Genomic DNA, 27977 nt, shown 5'->3' on the forward strand with positions numbered 1-27977 from the left:
GGCCTGTGTGTAATTATTAGCCTTAACAGAAACCCATATAAATATGACATGCAAATGTGCTCTCTCAGGATCCTTGAGTGGCAAGACCTAACTGAAATGCCAGTGAAACTTTATGTGAGAGGTCCGTGAAATTAACTTTTTTTTTGTGTGTGTGACATGATATTTGTTTTTCTTTAGTCCTCTACATAATGTGAACTTCTGTGCTTCAACTGGATTTTAATGCACAAGGCCCTGCTCCTGTATACATGGTTAAGGAGGCCAGGAGACCCTCTGATTTCACTGGGATTATCTGCATCTTTTAAATAAATTAGGAAAGATGGGAAATTTTCTCCAAGCTTGATAACTATCAGGAAGTGGTACAGGGAAAATTTGTTCTCATGCCACCCCTTAAGCACAAATTTGATCAGGAGAGATTAGCTTTTAAATCTCCCAAAGAACAGGATTAGTTTAATCTGAGGGCATTCTTTTGAGGTTTGCCCCAAACTATTAATTACCTTTCCCATGAATCAAAAACCTGAACTTTTTCTCTTGCTGTAAAACAGGTTCTAGCTAGAAGTGTGTAAAATGCCATGGTTTAGTTCCTACTGACAACGCGCAACCATAATCACCTACTTCCATAGGAATATACTCAGCCTACATACCACTGACAGTTTTGGGCTTATGAGAATGATGCTTTAACAAAATGAGCATGAAACTCTTGTGTTTTCCTTGTCCTATTACAGATAGCAAGGCATGGAGCAACTCTTAGAATCTGGGAGTCCCACATTTGAAAATGTCAACAGTCATAACCAATTCTGCCCCAAGACTGGGATTAGTGGACACAGTCTTTTAAAAAAATGCCCTTTTCCCCCTCATCTGTAGAGTTGAAGTGTAATGGCAAGCTCAAGAAAGTTATTACAATATGTTCCATAGGTCTGGTGAAATGCTTGTCTGTAGCTTGATGCTATAGAAAAGAAAAAAAAAAAGAAGGAATTTCACTAGAGTCTACTGGGTTCTGAAAATGTTAGTGCAGAAATCCAAGAATTTAACTCATTATGCTCTGGTACTGTTAAAAAAATCAGCAGAAAGAAGGTAAATGGTGATATAGCGCCATTTATTATATACTGCACCAATAGCAATAGACTGGGAAGCCAGCCAGTTGCACAGGAAGGTTCTCCTCTAATCTGTATATTCAATACATCTTCTCCCCTGAAATCTCTATAATTTCTATAGGGAGGTTACATTTTCACTTTCTTTTCTGCTGTCTGTAATCAAATGTTCTAGTGCCAGACATCATTGCTGGCTACAAAAGGATAATGAAAGCATTCATAAGTTCATAAAATGACTGGATACTATTCCTAAGAGACAAAAAGCTGAAGGAGAAAAAAAACCTATTAACAGCACCAGAGAAATCAAATTCTCAATAGCTGGTATCACTGTAAACCCCATTTTACCAAAAGCTTTTAAAAGGACTGTATCACAAGCCACTAGTCCTTGCCAGAGACAACCTGCCTTGTTATCCAAAGTGAAGCCTGCTGGGAAATGTATAAACTTTGCTGGCTCACTGAGATAAGTGACTTGTTATCCGTTCTGACATAAAGGAGGTGGGAGTGATCCCCCAGAGAAAGGCTCCAGAAGACAGGCCGAAAAATCTGGCGGAAGGAACCCTACGACCAGACAAGCCTAAGGAATTGGCAGAATATATATGAAATTATTACTAATGCACAGATTAATAACAAAAGCCCAGAGCAGATGGACTCTAGCAGCTTTAGTTCCAACAGGAGTGCCATTGTGCACCTTCTGATCCCATGCCACCCATCCCAGGCACTTTGAGGGCCAATAGGGTTCTCTTCCAACATACTTGACGCACATCCAGCCATTGTCACTTTCACTACCTCTTTGTAATGTGTGCACCCTTAAAGTCATCCTGTAGGAAGCAGCTGCTGTATGAAAAGAGAATGAGCTTCCACTGGAAAAAAAAAAGTGCTGTTATTGAAAATAGCCATTACTTCACCACTCAGCACGCTAAAATATTAAATACGGGAAATTGCCTTTCAAATCTAGTATTGCTAGATGTATCAAAAAATACACGGTCTTTGCAGGACTCCATCTTTGCTACTCTCAGTTTAAAAATCAGCTTGAACTCCCTGTGGAGGAGGCAAGTGCCTCTGCTTATTTTTGGAATACCTGTGAGTATACTTAATGACACGGATACTGGCAGAAAGACTGATATTACTGTGGTCTGCAATGAAGAAAATTATGAAGGTGAGAATAGCTTCATAAAGTAGCAGGTCATTGCAATGGTGACAATCGTGCTGCCTAGAGAAGACCAGAGCTCAAGACAACTTTCGTGTACCCATCTGTGTGGGTCATCAGAAAAAATGGTATGATGGAAGAGAAAATCTAGCAGATCTCGTGGATCACGTCAAAGGAATGTTGTTCCTATGGTACTACCAGAATCTCATTGTGACAAAGAGATGTTGTTTCTAGTCCTGGTCTATAAGGAATACTCAGCTCACAATGGTTATTGTAAACTACCACGAGGAGCAAGCCAGAAATTGTGAAAAATGTCAAAACCAATTTTTCTTCAAAAGGCACTAAACCCCAAGTAAGGAATCTTTGCTTTTCTTTTGGGCATGTTATTTACATCTTTTTCCTGGCCATGCACTATCATATCTCAAAGCCAAGGAATAAATAAATACATACACATGTATGTAGTAGGGTCACTGAATGCTGAGGAGGGGAAGAAAAACTGATCAGATCAAGTCTTCAAATTAGAACTGGATCTCCTTCTAAAAGCTACCATAGCAATCAAAAAGAAGAAATATGTTAAATAAAGGAATGTATAGGAAATAATTTATGGCTGATGTTATACAGGAAGGGCTTGAAATGAGAGGGGAAAGATATGAAATCAGTATAGTTCAGTATAAGGGGGAGCCAAAATCATTTGTCTCTCACACAGAGAATACTCCATCCCTATGGGAGTTAGGGCATATGGTAAACTTTGAATGCAGCTGGAACTGAGAGCTGTACCATGGAGTCAGGATATGGCCTCTGGCATGAGGCAGCTGCTCCTGGCCCCCAGATTCCTCTAAGGTCTCAGTCCAGGGACACAGACAGCCACGCTTCCCACACAGCGGGAGGACCATGCCATACAGGATTGCAACAGCTCCTCTTTTGGGCTCTGGGGTTTTGAAGTGATTTTGCCATAAAGGAAAAAAAAAAAAAATTGCCTCCTAGGTAACTGGCTGTCACATAAGCATGCTAAAAACCACAAGAACACCTGTGCAGGCTCACATAAGCACTGCCTAGACCAGTAGCCTGTCTCTGACAAGAGATGCCCAGTTAACCGTTTAAGCCCAGGGAAAGCATACAGTATCAAACTCACAGATAGACACCAAGGTTCTTTCAAGCTCAGATGTGGCAAAAGTTGCTCCAATCAAATCAGTATTACCACTCAAAAAATGCAGAACTGTGTATTTTTTGACACATGCTGGCTCAGAGAAGCAGCATCTCTGACCCAGCATGTGTAATTTCCTATGTATAGAAGGTCTTCATAGGAGCAAATGCTGAATTTCTGGGGTACTGCAAAAAGAGATCTTTCCACAAATAATGATAATACACTTGGCGGGGGGGGAAGAGAAAGAAAAAAAAAAAGCAAACCAAAACACCCCCCAAACTTCCATATGCATTTGAAATATTTGCAGTAGGAAATAAAATCAAATGAACAGCAGTTGTTCTTTCTGCTCTTCTGGCATTAAAATCTGAGAATTTCTAATATTTGTTCACCTTTTCAATGTAAAATGTGTAGATTTGCTCAAATCTCAGAAACCTCAGGAACATAATGTGTCAGAAGCCCGAAAATGGTTTCCATTTCTTTACATAGAACATGGTAACTCATCTCAGTCTTTCTTGCATCTGATCACTATCACTTGTAAGTCAAGGGCCAAGACTGTACTAGGAAAAATAGAAGTCACTTTAATCTATACTGGAAGAATGGATATTTGTTCTAGTCGACAGGCCAGCAGGAACTCAGAAGAGCAATATATGAGACAAATCTCAGAAAAAGGTTATTTATTCTCGTTCAACCGCAGTACAGATTTCCTGATGAAGCTGGAGTTTTGGAATGCTTGACCAGATCTCTGTGAACCTTATTACCAAGGTTGAAATTATCATGAATTACTGTTGTACTCATTAGTGGAAGTTCTTAGAGACATTAAGTCACCTACTGGCTGACCTTCTGCAGTAGAAGATTTACATTACCCAAGACTCAAAAAATACCAATATCAGCACTGAAACACAGATGATTATTATATAAAGTCTGCCGAGTTAAATCAAAGGATTTAATGTATCGGTCTCAGAGACCGGTAATGGTGTATTCACACCTGCTCCAAGAAAACCATTATTGATTAAATTTTGCTAAGCTGGGTTTCATTTTCATAGATTTATGCCAGGTTAAAGGTCACAGTGATCCCAGATGGTATAATACAACTTCAATCACATTTTAAAAGACAGTTCATTACTGGGTGCAGGCAGATGGCCAAAGAGAGCATTTGAGTAGGGACTGGAAGCATTTGAAATGTCAGTGGTTAGTTCTTATTTACATCTGAGAAAAGACAGTATAGGAAAGATGAAGAATGCCAGGGGTAAAATCTCAGCCACACTATGGTTACCGACGCCAGAACTTCCATCCTGAATAAGTGTTTTCAGTAAAATCTCTCCCAAGGTTTTCTAAAAATTAGAGTCATGTGGTTGTGACAGTTACATACATTTTAACAGGCAAGAAGTTTGCATAAATGTTTGAGGTTTGGGGCCAGATTAATTTGAAAGTAATACAAAATTGGAACAATTAGTCCCTCTTCTTCCAGATTGCAAAAGTTCAGGCAGTAGATGTAGAACATCGAATCTGACCCTTGTTTCCACCTTCACATTGTAAGTTCTAAGTGTACCAAAGAAAGCAGCACTGGTCTTCATTACGGCATCTTAGCAGAGCCTTTCAATAGCTAATTACAAAGATTTCCTAGTGATTGTCCTTTCCACTTCTTTTCCTTAGAATGCCTGATGTAACTTTGACTTTAACTTACCCATACTAAAATAAACATGATTCCACTTCCCTGCTGTTGGCTTTTAAAATTCTGCAGCTTTAATCTCATACAGTTCCCTGGCTTTCAAGCTAACAGGTGAATTTCTCTAGATGTGTACAGCTATAGCTCCTGTGTATTTTGTTCTTCATTTGTGTTGGACATGAAATTTTACAGTTTGGTGTTACGCGTTATGGAGAGGCTGGAAGGGAAGGTTGTTCTCTTTGCGCTTGGCCCTGAGGTTTGGCAGCAACACTGCAAAATGACTTTATCCCCAAACCAGATGTTCAAGTTGTTTTAATATCTTATGTTTCCTTCACAAAATAAAACAAAAACTCACTGTATCAGAATGTTCCAGCGTTATAACAATGTGGTTTTTGCTGTCTGCATTTTGCCCACCAGATGGTAGCACTGAAATGAAATCAGAAGTTCTTTTATCAAAGCACTTATCACTTTCATAGGTTGGACAAAATTCCTCTTTTGTAATATTTGTAGGATCTGATTGCAGGTAATTCCCCCCCATCAGCTACTGTATTATCTGACAGCAAACACAATACAAATCTTAAGTAAAACAATCTAAGATGGGCCCTCTTCTTTTACGGTTTAGATGTCACCTAGTTCACTTACAATTTATATCCTCCTTATTTCTTTCTCCTCCACCATAATTTTGTTTCCCATCATTATAAAAGGGAATGATATTCATCTAATGTAACTGCTACTGTTAACTTTAGCAGGCTTTAAACTGAGTAAAACTGAAAACACCATATTGCTTTTCCCAGGAAAACCTTGTTCTTGATTCAGAGTATACTAAGGACAACCAGAAGACTACTGAAAATACACATGGAGTGACTAATGTATTGCCTTGTGCAGAAGTTACTTTTCATCTCCCTGTTATCTGCTTTTGTGTTTTATTCCTGGACTAAAGATACTATCCTGATTCACATTTGTGATAAGAACATTGCTCAAATGCCATGACACGTAGCTTTTAGCTCATTATGGATAACAGGCAGCACAAGAACCAGAGGTACTAGGACTACTAGTACTATGCAGAATTCTTCAAGCATGTCTGGCATACAAATTTACATTCAGAAAGGAGCTTGCAATCATATTTAGTGAATTCAAATTCCGAAATTTGAATACTTCATTGAAGTGTCACCATTAGTATAGTTTCCCAAGAAGAAAGACTTTATAAAAACCATAGTAATTATTTTAACTTGTCTTAATTACAAGCTAGTGACTATCTAGTTTGGACCTAAGCAGAGTACTCACATTCTATGAAGCAGTGCACGTACCTTCAGTGAGATTTGAACCAGGACCCTTTTCTGTCAAGAGGTAAATTTGTTCTTTTCCAGGGGTCTTGCTGTGCTTAAATGGCTGACATATAATTGTTTGCAGATCTTTATCTAACACTATCAAGTTTCAGTAAGCACATTTTTAGTCCACAGAAAGGCTTATTGTCTCACATTTCACCAAGAAAATAAGGACCTCATAGAATACTGAAGCTGAAGCTGTCAACTGTTGCAAGAACAAAATTTCATGAGCTCCAGCTCTACTAGAATGACTGATTTACTGCATTTCTATAGCTTTGTCTTTTTACAGGCACAGGCTAGTGGCCTGTGAAGGAGAACTTTTGGACAACATTTAATTTCTCCTTTGCAGGGATGCACATGTCTGGAATTATATTTTCGAGAATAAAAATCCAAGGAACACTGTAAGTCATGAGTTTTCTGAAAGGATCAACACAGGTACCTGAGGAAGGAATTTTAAATGTAAGTGCCAAAAAAAAAAAAAAAAAAAAAGTCAGCTTAGCAAATGGTTTGTAGAAGACACTACAAATGTCTGGTAAGTATCTTGGTACTACACCATTTTAGGTGGCTGCCGGATTTATGCCAAGCTTTAGAAGTGAAATGAACCTAGCAGAGAGCAAGTTTAAAATATTTTGAACCTTTGCCATCAACCTGGAACTTGAGCAGTATTACCCAATTTTCCATACCTTCTTTCTGAACCTGGCTGTACAGTAAGAAAATTTGAGGTGGTTTTCTACAAACCTGGGTGGCTTAATGTTTTTTTATATAGAAACCATCTGAAGTGTTGTTTTCACTAGGGTTTGACCCCAAACCAGGCAAAAGTTGGTCATTTCAGCTGAATTTCCTTTTGAGGTTTTGGATTCCTTCCAACCCTAAACTCGAGCTGCAAAAGGTTCATACATGCCTTCTTTGTGAACCTGCTGAGTTTACTCGTCTCTCACAGTCAGAATTCAGAGGTTCTACAAAGAGGTGAAGGGAAAGGATGTACAAGGGCTGAATGGCCCAAGCCTGTAAGCCTCCGATGCGCACAGCTTCCACGCATTTTGTTGAAAGTGCCATGCTAGGAGCATACCTAAATCATCCCACCCTTTGGCAGAAAGGGGTATGTCACCAGACAGGGACTCAGAGTTCAATTCCTGTCTCTGATGCAGACTTCCCCTATAGTTTCGGACAAGTCAGCCAGGGAACAAATCCAGGTCACATGGAAATGAATGACAAAACTCTTATTGACATGACGCCAGGATTTCATCTTAATCTGCTTGCATTGTAGCTCTTGATCTTCCACCTGAAGGCATTTATATAACCCTTTTTTTTGTCATAGCCATTTGGACTATACAGTACAGTATCTAGACTACACCATACAGTATCTAGAATTGGCAGGAGCTGATCTCAGGGCGGGTGTCTAGGTGTTTCTGTCATGCAGATGACAATAATAAGGGAAAAGCATGTGTACTTGACCTGAATGGAAAGAGATTCGGAATTCAAGTCCAGAGGATTTAATTTGACAAGATCACAGCACTGTGCTCCAACGTCCCACAAAAGTTCAGAATCTTCCTGTAGACTCTGCTTGCTAACACAGAAGAACAACACTTCTCCCACAACAGAAGGCTGTATTCATTGACACAGTATTCACATTTAAAGGTTAGTTTTACGCAGTATGCTATTTCAGCTGACTGGTCAGATGTAGGCACAAAGTCACAACTGACATAAGTCAGTAAAAGAAAATGATTTTTTTAAGTTTATAAAGCACCTTGAATCTTCAATATGTTGTAGGCATTAACTAATGCTCACAGGAGGCGAGGAGAGACCTGAAAGCTGTGTACTTACTTGCAGATCTAGTTGTACCTAACTTCCAGGTCTCTCCATGAGATCATCTGCCAATTTGCAGGTTCAGCATTTGCACATTTCACACTAGATTCATGTTGCTTCAAGACTGTGTGTACTGCCTATATAGCACTACATGTACTTCCATGTACCATAGCCATTAGAGAAGATGCTAAACAAGTAACGCTGCTCACTCCCATGTATAATATTCTGCCCTAGTGCCTATAAGCATTGACATGGACAAGACCCCGTATGTTATCACCTGTACAAATGCAGCACTAATACTTCTCAGCATGGCAGACAATGATTTCAGCACATCCAGATACAGCTCTGTCTTGTTTAGGTCCCCTACCCCCCACTCCCAGAGATTATATAGACACTTCTAATTTCAGTCTTTTATTCTTCCATTGCCTGGACGTGCCTCTGCTGTTCTGTGTGTATCTTGCATCTTCCCGTTCAGAGACTCGGGGCTGTTCTTCCAGCAGCTTTCTAACACTTTACCTTTTCCTATCTAAAGAAAGCTGGTCTTGTTCTAAGCTAAGGAGTAGCTGCATCCTTTCTTTTCAAGAGAGGAAACAATGCACCCCTTGGCTGCATCCATGCTAGTAAACGAAATGTACTAAGGAATGTTCCCTGGCCAACAGTACATCTGGCAGAGAACAGGCTGCCTCAGTCCCATTCACTTCCCTTACCTGCCAAAGTGGGGTGAGTGCATCCAAACTGCCTACTGGGAACTGCCCTTGGCATGCACTAACTCCTGAGCCATACTTGGGAATTGTCTAGGAGAGTGCTATCTGACCTGGGTCAGAGTGTTGCCAGCATCCATGCTAACAATTTAATAGAGAAAAGTGGTCTTCAACTCTCAGGAACATTCCCTGGCATTGCTTAATTTGCTAGAGTCAGTCTAGGCTTGATTCCTGTGCTGTTAGCTAAGCACATGTGGTTGACAGTGTGTTCAGTCATATTCTTCTAGTTTCTGCATATCAAATCTTCCAGTGATAGGTATGGCTATCAAACCAGTAAAGCTAGAGGTTCAACAGCATTGATAGAGATAGAAAGATCCCACTGCCCTCAGTGGGATATAAACAAACAGCAGAGAAGAAATAAGGGGTGCGTGTGTGAGGGGAAGAATGGCTCCTTTGCATGCCAGCATTAGCTTTCCTTTTACCCCAAAATATTCCTTCTCACAATTCTTTGTTATATTTCTCTAAGCTCCTGACTTTTTTTTTCATCCCCACGTGTTTTCTGTATCCCCTGATGCTTCCTCTGTGATCTTTTTTCTTCCCTTCACACCTACTCAAAGCTATTATTTCTGAATCAAATTTGACACACATTTCTCAAATCATTACTTCGCTTTCCTATGTTATGTTTCTCTACTTTAAATTCTCCTCTCCTACATGTTTTTCCTCCTTCCTCACAACTACAAAAAGCTCTTCTGTTTGATTCTCTTGCTCCTTTGAATTGTTTTCTTCCTTTAACTTTTAATCTTGATCACATATTGTTTAAAGTCTAGTATCATTCTTGGACTTCTTCCTAGTCTCACAGTTACTTGCTGCCTCCTCTTGACATACTTTTCCTGCACCTATTCCTTAAAATTCAGGATACCACAAGACCCTTTCTTGTCAATTTCATAATCATATCCCCATTCCATTGTCTTGTCTCGGTGCTTCTTGACTCTTCTCTCAGGCTTTCCGCTATCCATTCTCTAATAAAATCAACAGTAATGGTGAACACCAAAGTCTTTCACAGCCAAGGGAAACAGAGGAGAATGCTTCCACCAAAGTCAGTGGGTTTCATCATGGTGCGACCATAGCAATGGTGTCCTGCAGTTGTTGCTTGCCAACTGGCAGGTTGGAAAACTTGGCAAAGCTTGAAATTTGTAGTGAGATTTCAGTGAGATCCTGGCACATTCACAGCCTGACACCTACTTCCACTCAGGAAGCTCCAGTGGTAATTTACTCGCCCTCTTTGGGGGTCTGCTTCAGATGTCTCAATCAGTGTGACCTTGCTATTAGCATCCATGTTCATCTGCATTCAGTCCGTAGATTATCCCATTTTATTGTTTTCTCAGAATCTCAATTAATCCTCTGACTGATATTTTACATTAACTAAGGTTTAGAGTCAGTAAAATATTTAGGCTTGTACCTAAAGAAATCTCTGTTCAGCAGTAAGAACAGTAAGTACAGAAAGAGCTGAGATGTCTTAGGCAGGAGTTCATCTGCAGTAGGCTGGAGTTCGGTGCCGACCAAATGCCTAAGCATTTCTCCAGGTCCTTGGGTCTGTTTTGAGGCCACAAATCCTGTTATCAAAGCTAACTGTTTCTGAAGGAGCCCAGGCACGTCTATACTGAAATTTGGCCATTACTGTGGATGCATTGTAAGATTTGAGGGAAATATGTAGCATGCCTATACCTCTCCAGTCTTTGCTGGCCAATGGCAAGATTATTAGGCAAGTCAAATGGTTGCCAACAGCACCTGCCAACCTCAGAATGTTTATGAACAAGATGGAGGCCAATTAGCAATCCCAGAAGCACCATGTTAATTGGGAACAGTTACTAAGCTCAAACAGGAATAACCGGTGACATCTTATGGCCTACAATCTACAGGAAGACTGGATAATCTGACAGTCCTTTCTGACACTGAAAACTATGGCTCTGGAAAAAAAAATAAATTTACAGAAGATATTGATACTGCTATTTCATATATGGTTTGAAGTATGAGGGTTTTGTCAAATTTTAAATTAAATTTCTATTTTCCTGTGAACACAACTGATTTTATTCAGCAGAAAATCTGGTATCCTGCAACTTTTCAAAGCTTTCTTTACTTTGAAAAAGTTGCAGGGTTACAAATAAATACACATTTTTTCACCCTTTTGTTACTCTTCAACATTTCCAGAGTTGAATGTTTTGGAAGATCACAAATGAAGAACAACCACAGCAACAAGAAAAACTTTCAGAAAATTTTGGGAGTGAAGAGTCTCTAGACATCAGTCTTTACATTGCATTCATTGGCAAAAGAAAGTAGAGTGTAGGGAGGAAAAAAAACCAAACAAAAACCCCCACCAGAAACCAAAAAAGAGAGGAATAGAAGAGCAAAATATTTGGTTCTAATAAAAGTATAGGAATTTAAAAGAAACTGAAAGCTTTTCCTGAAAGTTCTGGTTTTGGAAAAAAGCCATTTTATATGGAAATGTTTTACTCCAAGTATTTTTTCAGTCAGCTCTAGATTAAACTATTCAAGTTGAACTTTTGCTTCATTAGCTCTTTAGCAGTTTCAGGGCAAATTAACAAGACACAGACAAGTCTTAGTACACTCCTCAAATATTCCTTTGTGGTCCAAACAGCTTAAAATTTCTTTCTTTGTAGGATTTTACTCCTCCTTTCAGTTTTAAGACCACTTCACAGATTTCATTTGATCTTTTTTGTTCTTAGGGCTGTCTGAAAAATTTTTGTTGGAACTATGTGATAGAAAGTTGGGAATTTGGCAAGAAAAAACAAAAACCAAAAAAACAACTTTTTGCAAGGATATTTGCTTTCTGTAGGGGATTTTTTAGTGGTTTTTTGTTTGGTTTTTTTTTAATTTAAATTTAAAAATACATCCATTTTTCACTTCTGGCTGAATCTTCTAAAGGAAAAGTATTTCCAACTGAACTATTTAAATAATTTCAATCGCAAGTTCTTCATAACCTTTATAAGTTAATGGATGCGCACAGGCAATCACATTTTTTGTTGTAAGTAATGCCTGCTATTTTATAAGTAACACAGTCCCACAGTGAGCTACTGAACATCCTCTATTTCAACTTAACTGAGGGATATTTCTCTGTCATGCTACTACTCCAGGCACGTAAAGCAACAGTTAGCTTTTGGCTTAGCACAAACTGTAGTTTGCCACTGTAGCGATACAAGCATGCAATGGAGGCGTAAGCAATGCAGAAGAGATTATAACTGACTCAGAGCAAGCCCGTTGTATCTAAAGTGAAACATAACTTTTGGAATCATGGAGGTTATACAACGTATTGACTGCATATGCTGGACACTAATTTTTGGCAGTCTTCCATTACATTCACTTTGTCTTGCACTTGTTCTCCACTGCCATTAAAATTTTTGCCAAAGAAAATTTCTAAGGAACCTGGGAATCTGGGGTCTGTGTGCAATCAGAGGAATTTCAGGGTGGAGTTAAATATTTTACTTATCAGTGCCTAAAATGTTATAGCTTGCTGGCTTAGAGTCTGCTAGTTTACACATGTGGTCCTCTATCACCAGGATGCAGGGGTGAGGAGGTAAACCTATACCCTGATTTCCTCATTCTCTTCCCCCCAACCACATAGTTACTGTATGGTTACTTACTTTTCTCATCCTAGGATATTTTTGCTCAGAGTTAGATACAGTTGCAGTACCAGTGGGGGTGGGGGAGGCCCTTTTTCCCAGTTACTCCAGACCAATGACAGCCAAGACTGTCCTAGTGAATGGAGCAAAGCATCTGAATCTTCTCCCTCAGAAAGGAATTACAAGCCCCTGATTCTTTTGCAGGTAAACAAAAGCTTAAAGAAATAACAACAGTCCTGTGCCTTTCCTGTCTGTCTTTTCATTACAAATGCCATAGGCTTATGACCTCTTCCCACTTGCTTACAGGACTTTTGGGACTGTAATTCATCAGTGGCATACTCCTGTACCCATTATGCAAATGTCTTTTCTCTATGCCTGCAAGAGAGATCGTCCCTCAAACTTGGTGTTACCTTTTTGGCAAGGGAATGGAGTTCCTGAGTCCCATCTTGTTGTTTTCTTTGCTTGTGGCTAGAAACCTTTCTTGGCTTCCTACCCAGCCAGCCAGCACTTATTCTCTCAACAGTAGTAATCACATCCAAATTAGATTTGCTGTTAAACAACATCTCATTTCTTTCAGAAACAGGGAAAAATGAAAACACGTATAGCAAAGCCTTTATTCCTATTCACAGCAACAGGATGTGGGGTTATAATGGGTCATGAAAGCATATGCTGCAAAAGGTGAATATTTGTTGAGAGCCTCTCCTGTAGAGATCAGACCCTAGAAACTGCATTTGCTCCATATGGGTTTGAACATTTCTACTGGCAATGACTTTATTTCAATTCACACAAAAATTTGATTTTGGGCTGACCGCAAGTACTTATTTATTTTGGGTTCAACCACTGAACCTCCCCCCTCCAGCCCCAAGTAGCTATTAAAAAAAAAAGAAAGAAAGGAAGAAAGAAGAAAGGAAGAAAGAAGAAAGGAAGAAAGAAGAAAGGAAGAAAGAAGAAAGGAAGAAAGAAGAAAGGAAGAAAGAAGAAAGGAAGAAAGAAGAAAGGAAGAAAGAAGAAAGGAAGAAAGAAGAAAGGAAGAAAGAAGAAAGGAAGAAAGAAGAAAGGAAGAAAGAAGAAAGGAAGAAAGAAGAAAGGAAGAAAGAAGAAAGGAAGAAAGAAGAAAGGAAGAAAGAAGAAAGGAAGAAAGAAGAAAGGAAGAAAGAAGAAAGGAAGAAAGAAGAAAGGAAGAAAGAAGAAAGGAAGAAAGAAGAAAGGAAGAAAGAAGAAAGGAAGAAAGAAGAAAGGAAGAAAGAAGAAAGGAAGAAAGAAGAAAGGAAGAAAGAAGAAAGGAAGAAAGAAGAAAGGAAGAAAGAAGAAAGGAAGAAAGAAGAAAGGAAGAAAGAAGAAAGGAAGAAAGAAGAAAGGAAGAAAGAAGAAAGGAAGAAAGAAGAAAAAGAGAGAGATAGATATTAATAGTATCAACTTCTACAATTCTAATCCAGACTGCATTTTTGCTTTTTAGGCCAGAGTTTCACACTGCTTCCTTCCTCTAAATTAAGGAGTTCCTGATCTTTTCCTCCTTTCTACACCCAACCATTTTTGCTCTGAAAAAATGCAGGCCCACACAGTAAATCAGATAAGAGAATTGCAGTTAGTCTTTGCAGTAGACATTTCTAACTGACAAAAGAGCTATTCTGCTACCAGCTAAACTCTAGTTACTGGGGGAATAGGGCAGTTCTTCATGATAACTTTCTCTAATGTACTTCCCTAAGCATCTGCTGTCAAAAAAACGAAACAGAAAACACCATGAAGCCACCATGCGAGTATAGTTCTGGTGGCTTCTCAAAGAGAATATGCCAAAACTAGAAACAGTACAAAAAAAAGATGACAAGATGGATCAGAAGTTTGGGGTAGCCTATGTTTAAGGAGAAAGCAGCCTAGAGCTCTTCGGCCTTAAAAAAAAGAAAAAAAAAAGACACAAATAAAAAAGACACAAAATGAAAGCTAAATATATGTAAGGCATTCCATAAAGTCATGAATGTCACTGTTCATAATTAAAAAAAAATAAAAAAAACAAGCACCCCAGGGGGGTCATCAAAATAGTGTTAAGTAACCAAATGAAGTAAATGAAAATAAGTACAGTAATTAATAAGGTGCAATTTAACTATGGAACTCCTTGCTGCAGGATTTACAAAAAATAATTGCATACATGGGCTCATGAAGGGTTTTGATATATAAAAGGCAAATAAATCAAATGCCATTAAATACAGAGAAGCAGTGTCTGGGCTTGTAAGCTTCTGTCTCAGGGAGTTATACCAGTGGAAGTATCTGTCTGTGAACTACCTTTTTATATGCTTCCCCTAAGTACGTGTCATCTGCTGGGGAAAGAAGACTGGGACAGATAGATTTTGTCTGACCTGATGCAGTAGTACTTACAAAATACAGTCAGGTTTATCTCACTAGCTCCCAAAATAACTTATAATGTTCATCTCAGACTGCATGCAGAATTTCCATTTTTTTCCTAAACATCTCAGAATTGGCAGACAAATAAATATGGTTTAGCTTACCTTTATTTCTTAACTGAGATAAGAAAATTTCCATTGATGACTGAAGGCTGAAATCTGTGTTGCTGTAGCATGCCACAATTTAGTTTAGTGATAGAGTACATCGTTTTCCCATTTATCTGAAAACTAAATCAACCTTCCCTCAGAAAGTTTATTGTCCCTGTTAAAGACACTGTTTTCACCATTACAGTTGTTACAAATACTGCTACACCATTGATAAAGGTAAAATACTACACTTTAACCTTTCTGAATCCGTCAGGACCAGATTTTACTTTTCTTTCCCATATCTGCAAAGGAGAAACTGCTTCTGTCATTTTTATTTACAAACAGAAAGTACTTTCTGATTTTCTAGATATACAATTGCTACTGTTCTTTACTATAATGTCAGGTTTACACTTTAAAGTATATTATATACACTTTAATATATATATATTAAAGGTTTTCAACACAGATGAACGTATGTACACTCAGAAAGAAGGAAAGTTCTGCAGTAGATCGCTTAGATACACTCTAAAGAACAAGTTTATTGGAAAAGACTACGGCTGTCTCATAATATTAAGAATACTGATCAATAATACAGGAATATGATATAAGCATAATTTTGTCCTAATATATCTGGAAAAATATTTTAAAATAATTCTAGGCAAAGTTGTTTGAATCTAAGAAGCAGCACAGGCAGAACACCACTGAAGAGTTAAAAGTGGTTGGTTTTTTTCCAAATACATACATTGCTTCATTGAAAAGGTGTGTGATGTGCCAGAGGGACTACGAACAACTCCTTAGGGTTATGTGACACCAGTAGTCCTCTGCCAGTGGGCACCAGTAATATTGGAGCAAAACAGATTACCCATTAAAAAAGCCCTACTATTATGGCTTAGAAGCTGGACGATGATTCTGAACTGCAAATGAGCATCTCTGCCTTTACTGTGGAACAAAATATTACTGATGATATGACTTATTTGAAGAGCTGCTGAAAGATTGTTTCATTTAATGAAAGACAATATTCATTCAGCATGTTACACATTGTAATGTAACACAAAGGAGTGCTGGTATTTCCTGGCATTAACCATCGGATATGGGTTGGGTCATAAAAGACCCAACCACAGGATTTAGTAGCTAAATTATACCTCCTTACCCTCCAGATATTTTTAATCTCAGAAAATTAGATAAGAGAAGCAAATGTTTCGACCAAAACCAACAACTAACACAGATTAATTCAAGCAATTAGTAAACCACAAATCAATAGCTATAGAAGAGAAGACAGGGTAAACTCTCAGAATTCCCCACACCCGTAAGCAGACTGTACTGATGCCTTTTGGATCTCTATTAGCAAAATTCACCTCTGATCCTCCATGTTTACCATCACAGTGTCACTATGCATTCTGAAGCTCATGAATCTGCCTGACCAACTCAAAGTGGAAGCACTGCTGGAGGTTCATACTTACTGTTCCTGTGGCTTTCCATTTCTAATGGCTGCATTGGCTTCTTTACATTTGTTCTCAAGAAACAGAAAGCCAGTGACTCCTGATGTTCTCTTCTGAGAGCATTCACCATCATGAGTACTTATAAGAAAGGGCATTGTTAAGAACATCAACTTATTCCCTAGCAGAAGTCCCATTGCTTTGCTTGAAATATTCTCAGACACACTAACGGTAACTATTGTACATTCTTGGAGTAAGTTTTCTGCCCTATTCGTCATTCTTGATGTATAGTTCTTTTGGCTAACCACGGCTAACCACCTTCAGTTCAAGAAACCCATTACATTCTGGCACAGAAACTTTTGTTCTTCTTCCCCTAAGTCTCTAACATCATCTTTGTACAGTGAGATGTAGGATATGTTTTGCAATAATGCTCCATGTGAATAAATTTATTAAACTCTCCAGAATATATTCTCATAACCAAACTATTTCTGCTAACCCATGCAAATGTTCATAAGAGGTTGGCTGAAAAAGAGTAGAAATTTATGGACTGCTGAACACAATTGGTTATTAATTCATCTGGAATCCTGTACGTGGGGGAAGGAGGGTTATACTACAAATTTATAAATGGTTGCTTTATGAAATGTAACATACAGCAATTTAAATTTAAACAAGACCTTTTTCATTAAAACATAGCCCATAAAAATAATGAATCAAATTCAGACAAAAGTGAGCATGATCTTCCTATTGTTTCAACTTCTTGTTTGTTTTCCAGCATTCTGTTTCTTAGAAACATGTTAATGCTTAAACCTTGATAATGTGCTCAGGTCCTTGGAGTAAAGCAAGCTGCACATTGTGAGCCTTAAGAAGCAGAAGATTATTTAAAATTCTGTTAGCACTTTTCCAACAGTCAGCGCAGAGACATTTTGATACTACCTAGTGACACCTTCCCCATATCACCATGTTCCATTACACATCCAACACCTTTTCTAAGCACAGATTTTTGCAAAGGATCTCCCTGAAAAGAGCCCTCATAGACCACTTCTTGTTTCCTCTCCTAATCATGGGTATTCTAATCATGCCCTTTTCAAGCCAGGATTTCAAATTAAAGTTTTTTTTCATTTTCATGGACACTTTCCGAGGGTAAAAGGGCTATTTGTACAGTGGTTTCTATGATATAGATTCCTGTGGTATATGGCTTGTTTTTACCTCGAGTGATTTACAAACATATTCATGAAACCACTCATAAGTCAATCCAATAACCAGCAGTTGTATTTCCCAATCTGAATATAGTTCTGTTGCGGCTCAATCTGTGTGTTGAAAGGATATGCCCCCAGATTGTCCTCTTTCAGAACGGCACTCTAATTCACACAAACTTATATCAAATTGGGGTTTTGTTAAACTAAGAAACATTAGTTTCAGGTCCTCTGTGGTATTTTCCCAAGCCTTTCCCCTTGTAATCACAGCAGCATTTGCTATTACCCACTAGCAATACACTCATTGGAATATTTTTGATAAATCAGGGAATAGGTTTGCTTAGAAACTGTAGTGATTCTGTGAATCTCAGGGTGGCCTTTTTCTTTTGAAGTCTTTCCACTTGTTCAATTACCTTACTTATATTCAGTCAAACTCCTTTATCATGACACACAAATCATAGTAGGTTTCCTAAACAACCAGCCTTACTCATCCCAATCGGATATTAGTTCTCACTCAATGTAAAGCTTTTTTTGCTTGGCATACATTCCATAGATTTTTATAACACTTAATAATTTCTGTCTCAAGTAAGCACATCATCAATCATTATTTCCAGTCCAAGAGATTTTGGTACATCTTATGTGTCAATGGAACCCTGCAGTGAAAACACTTGAATTTATCTGCCCAAGGAGAAGACTAACTCACAATGCCAAAACCATAGGCTGGAGAAAAAAACCCGAAACATTAAAAAATAAAATAGTAGTAATAATAAAATCTAGATTTGGCCTTCACATCTATTCTCAAAGGCTAAGAGATACCTTGATATCTTTGCCTCATTCTATGCACGTGTATGGTGGCCATACCATCACTTCAGTCAGCTAGCATCTAACTCCATTCAGTGCATTCTAGTTCTACTAACACTTTTACTTTCTTCCACAAGGCACTGAAAGGATTGTTTGTTCTGCACATGAGTTTTGGCAGAAAACTGGGATCTGTATTGTTGTTGATTACATCCTTAGTACATTGCTCACCATTAAATGACACATTTTTAAGACTATTTATGTCCTATTCAGTAGATCTGCTAAACACCTGCTGGTTATCAGAATTGCATTCAAATTTCTTTTCCACTATTTTAAAACCTGAGTGATGTCCATTTAACCTTACTACGTTAGCATGATTTTTGCCTATTATCTTTGCTGCATAAGAATAGCTTTGCAGTTTTGATACTAAGTAACCACTAACCTTTCTGTTAATTATTTGATATTTCAATTGCACTATTTCAAAATTGACTCTCCAGGTACTGTTAGTATCACAAAACACTATTTTGAAGAAAGCAGATATACCACAGCAGAGAATAATCACATCCCAGCAGAGAATAATCACGTCCATTGCACCCTACAGCTGCTCCACATCCAAGCTCTGATCACCCATAGAAACAGGATGCACAGAAACAGATCGAGACTCACCTCTCTTTCCTCTGTATTCTTCCAGGGACGCTTCTCACCCTGGTTCTTGAAACTTTCATGTGCAAAAGCCATTTTCTCTTGCTCCCTTGCATGCTCCAAGAAGGCACGTAAACTCTGCTCAGCAGTTCCTACTTCATCACAGAAGTGTTCCATATCAGGACAGTGAAGGAATGGACCAGGTTACCTAGGGAGGTTGGAGGTTTTGAAGACCAGACTGGATAAAGCTCTGAGCAACCTGGTCTGATCTCAGAGCTGGCTGTACTTTGAGCAAGAAGCCCATTTCCTGAATTTTTCCATAATTCTACATTTCAAGATGTCATGAAGTTATAACTCCTTCATTACTGAGGTTAGAGCAAAATCACAAATTTAACCATGGCAACCCTCCTAGAAATTCCATCTTCCCAGCATATCTTGAGGTAGCCCGTCTTAATTTTCTTTATTCAGACCTAGCATTGCAATCAGCTGTGGCTATTAGCAATCTGGGTATCTGTTAGGGATGTGTCAGCTAAAATGCACAGATGTATCCCCTTTACACAACACGAAGCACAGTACTCTTTCTCTGATTACTGACCCATTATTATGTTCATTCAGAGAACAAATCAGATAGTTATTACTTTCTATAAACTTTTTGCATCTTGGTTTTAGAGTAGAAATATGCCAAAAAAGCAAAGTCTGAAACAGAATACAAGATTATAAGAAAGTGGTCTGGAAGTCCAAAAAGAAAATTTAAAAACATATGTGTATTCCTTATGGTTTATGAAAGCTCATATATCATGGATACCAGTGCAAATCTTGACTCTGCTGATACCAATGGGAATTCAATGAGAAAGTCAGGTTTTCACCCTTTCCTAGAGAACCTTATCCTGCTAATATTAACGTACATTAAAACTTTTTCAGATACAGTGAAATTAAACATGCATTAAGTATTTGCAAGATTTGGACCTAAGATCTAAAACATGCATTTAGTTCTGGACAGAAAGTAATAAACTGGACCAGAATCTAAAATAAGATTCAGATCTAATAACACTCTTCTGAAAATTCTTACTCATAAATATCTGTCCATATTTGAGCACTTACACTGAACCTATTATATATGTGAGTAGCTTTAACTTTTGTATCCCTTTTTGGAAATTTGACCATAAATATGCAACTCATTTAGGTTGGTGCCCCTCCTAAACAAAATGGTCTAAGCTGCATACTGAAGTGTTTGCAGAACTGGGGTCTTACACATTGAAATAAGTTACTCGTGAGAAAAACCATTCACAGATATCACAGTGTAAAATAAAGACTGTATTTTCCTACATATCTGTCCAATGTCTAAAATGTTTTAAGTTTCAACATGAAAAATAGTGAAATTACAGATGTATTATTTTCATTCTTGTTTTAATTATTATATTGCTTTCTTTAAAATAGAGTTTTGCTTACATAAAGGCATCATTTTTCAGGTATATTCACTAGTTCCATGTCATCTGTTTGCCTTGATTTTTTTTTTTATTTTGCATATGGTATTTAAACATCACAATGACAGGCAGAACATTAAAAAATTAAACTAAGATAGCAACATAGCAAATTTTTTCCCCAGAAAAATCTCTTTAGCAAAGAAGAATTTCCAGACCTTAGATTCCAAATAAGTGCTAGGAATAACTCACTCAAACACAGAATCTTAAGGGAGGTGAGAAAAGATAATTCCAAGCAATAATGTCCTACCAAAGACTCAAATCTATCTTACCTTAGCAGGATCTGTAATTCTGTGTTCTTGAAGTATGAAATATTTCCCGAGTTTAATTTTCATCACAGGTCTTCTAGAATCTGTGCTTTTAAATACTGTCCGTTCATCTCAATTCTTTCTCCTAATTCTTATTTTCCCAGTCTTAAGACTTTGGTCTGGCTCATTTAATCATTTCAGACTACTGTTGGAGCCTCATTTTGAGCTACTTTCTTAATTCTTAAATGAATTTTATAACCCTTAATATCCCTATATGCATTGATGGAAGGAGTGATTTACTGTGAACATTCTGCAAAGCAATAATCTGATGCTTGAAAGAATCATGGCTTGGTTGCCCACATCTTCCTTATCTGAGACTACTGCCAGAATTATTTTCCCCCCACTCCCTGCAAAACCCTCCCTGCTGAGTAATTATTCCAGGTATTTATTTGGCCTTTACCTACCTACCTTGGACATGTGAAATTGTAGCTGGCCTTGTAAACTGTGTCGTGTTGTATTAAAGGACCAATTCCTCATTCTATTCTTTCTACTATCAGAGTACATCTGAAAGAGTCTGCAAGGATGAGCCTGTCCAGACCCTGCTGAAAGACTGGACTTATAAGAAGGAATTCTTCAATGTGAATGGAAATTCTAATTCCTCGCTTTTGATTTAGGGCATACTTTTTAGAAGAGCCCATGTTGTCCATTCTTACTCCATCATCCAAACCAGGCTTTAAGAAGACTTCTACATTCTGGAGTATCTGTTCAATATCTGACTCTTGTTTCTCAAAAAAATAATCCAAAGTTCTACATTTCTGGGAGAAAAGTTCCACACTCAAAAATAACCCCATCGTACCAGAAACTGGCAAATGTCACCTTGGCAGACATTTTATTTAAAATAAATGTGCTTGTCTTTTTATGGATAATTCATCTTCCTAAAGAACATATTAAAAAAGGCTATGGTTTCTTATTTTGAACACACAGTTACTTTATATGCAGCACTAGTGTCTTTCTTAGAGAAGCAGGGGGCAAGGATGAGTGGGTACAAAAAGCAGAGACCAGCTGGTACCAAAGTAGCACTAGGAAGGTAGACAGTTGCTGTAGCCTTATTGGGGCACAATATAATTTTGCAAGCATGTTCAGGCAACTCTGGCAGCAGAGGTGAGAGGTAACCAGAACTGCAAGCCCTCCCTTTGTTGGTCACTTGCAAGAGAGTCAAGAGTGACATTTTGGTCCTGTCATACCCGTGACGACCTGAACATCTTTATTTGTCTGCAAGGCTGCTGGACCTGTGCACAGTCCAGCTCCGACTTATCCCCAAAAACTCCAGACAGATCAGGACTCTGTGACATTTAGCTGATCTTCAGTGTTCCTCCTGAACCAGATTTACAGCCATGCCTCTTAAGTTTTTCCATCCTCTTAAGCTGTCCATCATTAACAGCCCACTGAACATAGTAGGTTAGTAGTGTAACCCTCCTTCCACTATGTAATTTCATAATCAGATAAAGTCATATCTCACTTTCATTTCCCATGATCATTATGATCTTTTTTTGTCATATGCTAGACACTTTACATTATTTCTAACATCTCCTATTTTTGTCTCTTACATGCATAGATTGTGAGCTAAGACAGTTGGATAAGGCAGTACAAGTATTTTGTCACAGTAATATGCTGTTCCCCTCTAGAAAATCACTCCTTTAGAAAGCACTGTGATTCTGGCAGTCACCATGAATTCCCCTTTGGTCACATCTACACTGTTAAAGTAGTGTTCCCAAGCACTGCTCTTGTTAAAGTATTTGGCTAAAATGCCCCGTCTATCCTCACAGTGCAGGCCTGTAGTGCACCTCAAAAGGGGCCAAGTTTATTTAATTTTTTCACTGACAGGTAGTCTTAGGGATAGTCTCAAACCTTTTATGCACAACTGACTGCCTTTTTTTTTTTTTTTTTTTTTCCCCTGATATATTTGCACCTCTCCAACTTTAAAACCTCCAACTCTGCCTTATATCAAAGGTTTGACTCAACTTAGAACCATCAGGATGTTTCAAAGAGCAACTCTCTCCAGTGGACAAGGCAAGTTTGGCCATAGAGGCTCATGCTTTCGCTCTGTGAAGAAGACAGGTACATATGTAAGCTCTGAGGGCAACACACAGAACTTTGATGGACTCCCAACGAAGCATTTCTTGAGCCCTCGCTTTAGAATTTCTGACAAGCAGAACCTGACACTTGGTACCCCCTCAAACCAAAGTTCAGTCCAGGAATGGGGTCAATAATGCTGTTATTAGCCTAGTCTCCTACTAGATCACAAACACATGCTGCTGGTTTCATTTAGTCCTACAGAGGTGGCACCAAAATCATTGGGCTGCTTTGCTTATACCTCTTCACTCTGCCTTTCTTACTTCTCTGTGGCTTGATTACACCTGTGGTAGCTAGACAACATCAGCCAAAATGAACTCCTTCTCCATACTTAAGTGTAATATGTCAACTACATGCTACCTTGTGAGACCTTGGAGCCATTGCTGTCTGCTGTGCTCTCTGCCCACTCCCTACCATATGTCTGGGCTTCAACCAGCCTTTCCTTAGAGGCAATCACAAGACTTGGACCAGAAGCAGCAGAGTTTACCAGCGTGAGGAACACAGAGTCCAGGCTGAAAAAGGGGAGAATTACACCAGGTACTTAATACAGTGAAATTGTTTCTCCTGGTCTGTCTGAGAATTCTCTGGAACTATTAAGGAGCTTACAAATTGGGCTTGCTGGGTCCTCAGCTAACTTGAGGACAGCTAACTGTCCTTGAGAACACACAGAAAATAAAGAGAAGCCTCTCCAAGTCTAACCCTTACTTGTGCTCTAACATGCAAAATAATAAAAAAAAGCCCACCAAAACCCACCCAACAATTAACTCTGAAGTGGTCTTTCAGTCTTTTGGTCCAGTCCCTTTCCTGTGCTCAGCAGATACTTTTACCCTCACCCTTAGTACCTCTCATGGATTCTGGACAGTGCCAGAAATGGCCTTGAAAGTGGTTCACAAAGGTCTGGGGATTGTAAAGAGTTGCCTGTAGAGAGCTGAAGAGCAAGGACATCTGTCAGCAGTTTCTGCCCTGACTGTTCCAGAAACCTGGCAGAAATCACATGGGACCAATTTCTGCTCTGATCAAGGGCATATCTCACAAGTTTATCTGGTCTCCTTCTCCAAGTATTCATTCATTATTTAGCCAAACACCCTTCATGTTTCTCCTGTGGTTACGCAGGATTTTGGCCTTTGGGTCAAGAAATCTCATTCCTCACATACACTCGTTCCCCTCTCTGTGATTAACCTACCCTCCTGGCTTCCAAAGTGATGCTGTTCACTATCCCACATGCTTCTTTAAATTTCTGTGATCTTTGACTCTCCACAGTTCTCTGACCTCCACATATGTCATTGCTGCACAGTCAGTCCTGTTGCCAGCATCTCCCTAATTTCATGTGATTTGCATACGAACATGCCCACCTTCATCACCTCCTGAAATCCTTCACTGCTACTACAAGAGCTTAGGAAGCAATTCTCTCTGGGTTCTTTCTTCCTTTTTGCTTAATGAAAAGCAGCTTCAGATGTTTTCAGGAGGACTAGTTAAGTAGCGAAGCAAAAAAACAATTTTATCGCTCAGACTAAGAGAGAATGGGAATACATGGAGATATTCCCGCATGTTGTGGTCTTCCCATTTCCTTCTTGTTAAGGGGAGGTGCAAAGACCTTTGCCTCTTTCTTCCAGCAGACCTTCCTGAGTGCTCTCCCAGGCAGGCAACCAGTTAGAAGGACTTTGCCCCGGATAGGGCTGGCATTCCATAAAGAGTTGGAAAATTTTGTACTATTGACCAGAACACAGAACCTTAGCTTTTGTCGAAATACTGTCACTTATGAAAGCATCGCAGGAGTTCTCAAAACCCCATTACCGTACATTTTCTCCAAACCTACAAGTTTTTTATTTAGAAGCATTTTAGCCAGAGTCATCTTCTAGAGATTAATCATAAAAGATCAAAAGAAACATATTCCAGGGGTAGAATAACTGAATTCTTTTGCATTTCAAAAGAAAAAAACTGCCATCTTTTCCTTTCAGATGAAAAACAACAACATGGAGGAGTTTTCAATCCCACGGAATTACTGCCATAATCTTTTTAATTTCTATTTCATTATTACCTTGACAGCATATAAAAGAAATTTTTTGTGGTCCAAGTTTCAAAGCAGCATTTCATAATAAGGGACTTTCTCAAAATTTGAGAAGACTGTGAAATCACAGAATTAAAGTGAAGAAGGTGGATTAAACACAGACAATTACCTCAACAGCAATCAAACTGACAAAACATGGGCTATAAAATCTTTTTTTGTTTTGTTTTTTTTTTTAATCATGCAAACCCCTGGGGCTTGATGTTATTACACTTTTTTTTGCACTGATGCTGATGTCTAGAACGTGCAATACACATAATTATTGTAAATAACTACATTCTACATCACGTTAGGGGAGGATGCACACTGTCAGAGAGATGCAGGGACATGAACTTAAATGACTTGTGAAACAGTAAACTTACCTGGACAGTAGCCTTAGTATTTATTTGCTTGTGAGTTCCTTATCTATATTCTTCCAAGAAAAGAAAAAAAAAATCAATTAAATCACACAACTTTGGGTACAAAGGCTTTAAAGAAAAGTCAGAAATTCAATGGTAGCACAAGTAGAATGCACTTTTAAAGAATTAAGGTCTACTGCCACTCACACTGACATATAGCTGCTGCGGGTAATAAAGTTTTCCTTAAATTTTTCTTGAATTTTTCCTTTCTTGGAATGGACACATTCCACAAAATGTTTCTGGTCTTAGATTACCCCTTTAACATTCAAAACTATGAAGCAGAAAACATTATGCATGGTCCCTTTGTCTTATAACAAGAATGGAGGTGTATACATGAGGAAGAATTTCTAGGGATCAGCTAGAACTCTAACAATGGAGCAGGATGCACAACAACGTCTAGATGGACCGTCCCAGGAGCAGAGCAGAGAAGATGGTATCAGCACTTCTCTCTATGAAAGGAAAACATGACTTTGTCCCTCTTCGGGAAAGAAAGCTTACTTTTATCTGTGTACACAGGTGCTGAACCAAAGCCACCGAAATCAACACAAATATTTGCATGGACTTCAGAGCACCCTGAATCAGACCCATAGCCATCTAATCTAGCTGGCATGTGGAGGTGGGGGCAGAGCTGGGTTCATTGCATTCCTCACAGTTCTTTGCCTTCCTGTTCACCCTATTAGGTGAGGAGTCCCGGCACCACCAGCATGCGGGCTGGGGCTACTATCCCAGTAGTAAAAGTGGTTAGGGAGCAACAAAGGTGTCAGAGAAAGCAAGCTGGGGACGGATGATGGAAAGCTTTTTCCCCAGTGGTGCTGAGTAAGGGCTGTGCTTACTGTTTCCCATCTGATCACTACAAAACTATTTATAACTGTCCTTGCAGGAAAATATACAAGATATTAATGAATGCAATACAGAAAACAGCTGAGTCATAATGTCCCACCCTCACATTCTCCAACACTTGAGCTCAGCCATCTAGCAAGTGCCAGAAACTATAATGCATTTTTATAAAAGAGCACGCTCATATCTTTTAGACAGCTGATGTTTGCCTGCTGTTGGCTGCTGGAGTCATAGCCTTCATCTCAATTAAGAGTGGTCACAAATATTCCCATAAACTCAGTAGTCATCCAACAGTGTGGTGTGAGCAGACAGATGTGTGACACACAAGAGTCAGAACAGAGCTGGCAGGTGAGCCAAGGAAGTTTTGGCTGTCCCTTAGAAAGGAAGACTTCTGCAATGTCATTTAAGCCTTCTCTGAAATCAACTGCACTGCAGTGGCAAAACAAGCCTGCTCTGTAAGACTTCCCAGCCAGGAGGAAAAGTTCCTGCGTGATGACTCTGAACAGATGGACTTTGCAACTTCAAATGCTAAGTCTACTTGTTAGTTAAGAGTTAAGTTCAATTGTGCAATCAAAAAATGTGGCTTAAATCCTGACTTCCAAATCAAACAGCCCTGTTCTCATCTCTTCGTAAGTTCTGACAGCCTTGCCTTGCTGAATGACTGCAGTTGTTACCAGCCTCAACCTTAACGCTCTATGCTGCCACTTGGGTTTCCTCCCATTTTGTTACACGATCATGACTAAACAACTGTTTCCAAACCGAGCTGTTAACCAATAATGTGTTTTCCATTTATCAGTTAAAGAAACAACATATGGTTTAATATTAATCAATTGTCACATCTTTGTCCAGGGAGAAGGGACACAGAAGCTTAGAGAGTAAGGTTTGTGATTAAAATTATCTCCCATCTGGTGATTGCAGAACTACCTATAATTGGCCCTGTAGAACGACATATAAGATATAATGACACAAGACCATCCTGTATATTAGATGTGCCTTATCCCTGACCACAGAATACTTACCTGTGCACCCCACAATGCTTTTTAACCCTATCATTCCTACAAGGTAGTTTTACATCACACCATCAGACTTCCAGGGACAATACAGTTCCAGCAAGCTTAGCATCAGCACTGATACCAGATCAGAGCTTGCTTGGAAAAGGGAAAGGTATGTCCAGAGCTATGCAGAAGTGAGGAAAAGAATGGGGATAGGAAGAATGTTTGGAGACGAGTGTGACAAAAATCTGGTATCCCAAAGCCTGTGGGAAACTGAGGACATTAATGTCCAGCCTGATCTGTGAAGGAAAAGGAGTGTTCAGACCTGCTGGACAGAAAAACTTTCTGGAACATGGTATTTATTCTTAGTTTATCATTGCAATGTTTGGTGTGGGATTTTTTACTATTTTTGGGTTTATTTTATAGTTAGTTGTAATTACAAGTCAAAATTAACAACTGTATTTGTAAGATTTGTAAGGTCATCTCAAACAAGCCCATTACACAATGCAGAAAGAGATTGCCTGGGGAGGCCTAGGAAGCTGTGGACAGATAGGGTGGAAATCAAAAAAGATACACAGGGATGTTATGTCAGGCCAATTGTGAGTTACTCTTTCAGGCCTCTGTTAAGACCGTAACTGTATGGAAGCTCTGAACCATGACAAGGTGTAAATATTATAAAACATGCACAACAGAATAAAAAGGCAATTGTAGAATAAAAGGAAAAAACAGAAAAGACAATTGGTGGTAACAGCAAAT

The 27977-nt window shown here is 38.8% G+C and overlaps 1 long non-coding RNA gene across 1 annotated transcript in view; it reads right to left on the reverse strand.

Annotated features, from left to right (window-relative positions):
* Positions 1–25408, reverse strand: part of LOC130150608 (uncharacterized) — a 58728-nt gene extending 33320 nt beyond the window's left edge. The window contains exons 1-2 of the long non-coding RNA XR_008822294.1: positions 25357–25408; positions 19092–19275 (exon numbers count right to left, since the gene is read on the reverse strand). This is a non-coding gene — a long non-coding RNA (uncharacterized LOC130150608). The remainder of the gene's footprint in view (positions 1–19091; positions 19276–25356) is intronic.
* Positions 25409–27977: the final 2569 nt, after the last annotated feature.

Source organism: Falco biarmicus, chromosome 5 (assembly GCF_023638135.1).
Source record: "Falco biarmicus isolate bFalBia1 chromosome 5, bFalBia1.pri, whole genome shotgun sequence".
Taxonomy (NCBI): Eukaryota; Metazoa; Chordata; class Aves; order Falconiformes; family Falconidae; genus Falco; species Falco biarmicus.